The sequence below is a fragment of the Octopus sinensis genome, unplaced genomic scaffold (assembly GCF_006345805.1).
Source record: "Octopus sinensis unplaced genomic scaffold, ASM634580v1 Contig01451, whole genome shotgun sequence".
NCBI lineage: Eukaryota > Metazoa > Mollusca > Cephalopoda > Octopoda > Octopodidae > Octopus > Octopus sinensis.
The window spans coordinates 1-5,000 of NW_021824847.1; positions in this window are offsets into that span (position 1 = coordinate 1).

Sequence of the window (5,000 nt, forward strand, 5' to 3'; positions counted from 1 at the left end):
ATATATATATATATATATATATATATTAATATATATATATATATATACATACATACATATAATATATAAGTTCAGCAAAATTTAGATTCAGATGAATATGGTACTTAAGTTAAAGGCACCAGAATTTGGTATGGTATTATCCATATAATTCAAATGGGGGATTATAATCAAAGAAGCAACAAGGATATCCAAGGTAGTGTAGTACATCGTACTACACACAACACCACACACACACACACACACAACCACACACACCCACATATATATATATATATATATATATGTATATATATATACATGCAGCGTATATAGAGAGTGTGTTGTATGTATATATATATATATATATATCTATATTATATATATATATATATATATGTTGTGTGTGTGTGTGTGTGTTGTGTGTTTATGTTATCAATACATTATGTCACGTTAATATATGTGTATATAGATGTATAGACATGCACACACATATGCATATACACATATATAAATGAAAAATATCCTTGGACCCTAATAATTTCAGGTTTCTTAAGAAGCATTAGCAAGGCCGAAAATCGAATTAACTGATAAAACGTGTTCCGAAATATTCGCAAATTGTTTTAATTACCAGGTGATCAATCACCGTGTAAAGACCCAGGGGCAATGATTGTTATCTATTTTAAGACATTTTTCAACCCCCGTCTTCAATGAACCTTATTCTTTTACTTTTTACTGATGATTGTTTATTAACAATCATCATAGATGAAGTGGACACAAATTCAACTGCTGGTCCTGATTGTTTCCCAGCAATCCTCCTCAAAGCGTGTAAGTATGCCCTGGCAAAACCCCTCAAGATTCTCTTCCAGAGCTTTCTTACAAATGGCAAACTGCCAAGCAAGCTGAAGTGACGATGGGAGAGGTATGCAGTAATATATATCTGGAAGTTCCTGGAAGGAACTGCGCCAAATTTTGGCATTGTAAGCTACACCAATGCTAGAACGGAACGACACTGAGGTGCAAATGAGGGTAGCTATATCAAACTCCATTCTTCACCAAGTGCCACATATTAGAGGAGGCTCTTAGTAATAACAGTGTAGCAGAAAACGGCGGTGCATCAGCATGGACGCAGCTCTGAGCTGAAACTAGAAAGGAAAAGGAAAGGAAAAATGAAACTATTGAGGTGGTGCTCCAGCATGGCCACAGTCAAATGACTGAAACAAGTAAAAGGGTAAGACAATAAATAATAAATAAGAGAAACACTATATTGTTACTGAATCCTTTTCCCCTCGTTTGCGAAATCAAACACACACACAAACACACACACACACACACACACACACACACACACACACTTATATACATCCAACGCGTATTTACAGAGAGAGAGGGGGTGAAAAGGAGGCGCAATTTAAGACGCTGATGTTGAATATGTCTAAGACGATGTTTATAATACTGATGTTGATTAATAAAAACTATTTAAACAGTCAAATAATTGTCCGTGTTTATTTTTCTATTGTTTTATGTTCGACATGGGCTGGACACGTCGCCCGGCTCACCGATAATCGGTGGACGCTCGCAGTTGCCGAGTGGTACCCGCGCGAGCGGAAAAGACCACCCGGAAGACCTCCACGACGGTGGAGTTACGATTTCAGGAGGACGATTGGGATCACGTGGATGAGAAAGGCGCGATCCAGAGAGGAGTGGACAGTGTGCTGTGACCAGTGGTGTCAGATGGACGCCTGATGGACGGGTCGGTCAAGGTGATCAAGGGGATATTCGACATATTTTTTTGCATTTGTGTACATTTAAACTAATTAAATGTGGAGGCGCAATGGCCCAGTGGTTAGGGCAGCGGACTCGCGGTCGGAGGATCGCAGTTTCGATTCCCAGACCGGGCGTTGTGTGTGTTTATTGAGCGAAAACACCTAAAAGCTCCACGGGGCTCCGGCAGGGGATGGTGGCGACCCCTCTTGTACTCTTGTCACAAATATAGGTTTGGTACTACACAGCGTCTGAGTTTAAACATTCAGAAGTCCAACTATGTCCCACTCCTACATTTTCTGTCAATAAACTTACATTTAGAGAAACCGACCTCCTGCCGACATCAGTATATGTTAAACGTAAATTTTACTGTGGCTGAGATTTTTGTGATTACATTTGTACTTACTGAAGTTAAGTGTAAATTCAAATACGGATGATTCATTTATAAAATACTAGCACTATGACCCGGCGTTGCCGGGTCATAGTGCTAGTGCATGCATATACAGCTGCGTGCGTGGGCACATACACGCGAGTACTGTCCAAATCTCCGACCAATCACATACAGCTAGTTGGCATTCAATTGGCGTATCAAGTTTCGGGCATTTTGATTGGGTTTCGGATAGAAAATTGACAAAAAAGTCACTTCTGATTTTTTAATGGCTTCGCGGGGTGACTGGGGAAATGTAAAGATGTGCACGACCACCCTTGGACGGGTTTGAATGACCATAGAGAGTGCGAGCCTCTAACTGAAACTTTGTGGATTTGTATAAAGGACACACACACAGACAGACATTTTGCTGTTTATATATAGAGAGATAAAAATTAACGTCTCTAGTAATGATGATGATGATGATATTGATTTTAAGGGAGGGCTGCAGACACTGGCACTTCATCTATTACGATGACGAGTGTTCCAGTTAAATCGATCAACAGAACAGCCAGCTCCTGAAATAAACGTGCAAGTGGCTGAGTACCTCACAGACACATGTACCCTTAACGGCGGCGGCGAGCTGGCAGAAACGTTAGCACGCCGGGGCGAAATGCTTGGCAGTATTTCGTCTGCCGCTACGTTCTGAGTTCAAATTCCGCCGAGGTCGACTTTGCCTTTCCTCCTTTCGGAGTCGATTAATTTAAGTACCAGTTACGCACTGGGGTCAATGTAATCGACTTAATCCCTTTATCTGTCCTTGTTTGTCCTCTCTATGTTTAGCCCCTTGTAGGCAATAAAGAAATAAGAAACATTAGCACGCCGGGCGAAATGCTTAGCAATATTTCGTCTGCCGTTACATTCTGAGTTCAAATTCCACCGAAGTCGACTTCGCCTTTCATCCTTTCGGGGTCGATAAATTAAGTATCAGTTACGAACTGGGATCGATGTAATCGACTTATTCCGTTTGTCTATCCTCGTTTGTCCCCTCTATGTTTAGCCCCTTGTGGGCAATAAAGGAATAAGACACATGTACCCTTAATGTACTTCTTGGGGAGATTCAGCGTGACACAGAATGTGACAAGGCTGACCCTTTGAGTTAAAGGTACTATTCATTTTTGTCAGCTAAGTGGACTGGAGCAACTTGAAATAAAGTGTCTTGCTTAAGATCACAGCGCGCCGCCAGGAATCGAGCTCATGGCCTTACGACCGCGAACCGAATACCCTAATCACTAAATCATTCACCGTCATTTTAACTGAGTTATATGATATTTTGTAGAGATTTAACTCCGAATTTAAGTGAAACAAAGACCTCGCATCAACAAATGCAGAAAGCGAAAGAACATGGTCCAGCCATTTAAATATATGAACAGACGCCTGTTTATAGGCGCAGGAGTGGCTGTGTGGTAAATAGCTTGTTTACCAACCACATGGTTCTGGGTTCAGTCCCACTGCCTGGCACCTTGGGCAAGTGTCTCTTACTATTGTCTCGGGTCTACCAAAGCCTTGTGAGTGGATTTGGTAGACGGAAACTGAAAGAAGCCTGTCGTATATATGTGTATATATATATATATATATATATATATATGTATGTATATAACGGAAGGTTTACAAAAATAAACAAAAGACGAAGGCAGGTGGAGTACAAACAAACAATGTATTAGCATGGCGCTCAGGAATAGAAATAAAACAAGTCTTTTACGTTTCGAGCCTACGCTCTTCGACAGAAAGATACACAGAAAAGAAACAAGGAGAGAAACAAGGAGAGAAAAAAATTGCGTGTAGGGGCTAACGATCCAACATGGCGTTCCATGTATATATATATATGTATGTGTGTATATGTTTGTTTGTTTGTGTTTGTCCCCCCCCTAGCATTGCTTGACAACCGATGCTGGTGTGTTTACATCCCCGTAACTTAGCGATTCAGCAAAAGAGTCAGATAGAATATGTACTAGGCTTACAAAGAATAAGTACTGGAGTCGGTCGATTTGCTCGACTAAAGGCGGTGCTCCAGCATGGCCGCAGTCAAATGACCGAAACAAGTAAAAGAGTAAAAAAAACGATGGAAAATGTCGAATTCTAAAATATTCGAATACAGTAGCTGTATACAAATGCTTGAAAATTTAATTGCTGTACGCAAGTGCTGTCTCGATCGATAAAAATAGAGGAACGTACAGAGGTGATAATTAATTAATAATAAATGTGGTCTTTGTTGGTGTATTCGTTCGTGTATTTTTTTTTTAGTCAACTCGGCACAGACAAGCAGATTAATGAGTGTGGGGTGTGCTGCGTGCGTGTGGTGTGAAACTGTGTGTGTGTGTGTCTCTGTGCGAATGTGCGTGCGTGTATGTGTGCATGTACATGTGTGCGTGTCTGTGTATGTCAGTGTATGTGAGTATGTGTGTGTAGTATGTGTGTGTGCGTGCGTTTGTGTATGTGTCTGTGTGGTGTATACGTGTGGGTGGGTGTTTGTCTGTGCGAGTGTGCGTGCGTGTATGTGTGTATGTACATGTGTGCGTGACTGTGTATGTCAGTGTATGTGAGTATGTGTGTGAGTGTTCACGCATGTGTGCGTGCGTCTGTGTATGCGTGTGTGTGTATACGTGTGGGTATGTGAATGTGTGTGTGTCTGTGCGAGTGTGCGTGCGTGTATGTGTGTATGTGCATGTGTGCGTGTCTGTGTATGTCTGTGTATGTGAGTATGTGTGTGTGTGTTCGCGCATGTGTGCGTGCGTCTGTGTATGTGTGTATGTGTGTGTGTGTATACCTGTGGGTGTGTGAATGTGTGTATGTGTCTGTGCGAGTGAGGTGCGTGTATATGTGTATGTGCGTG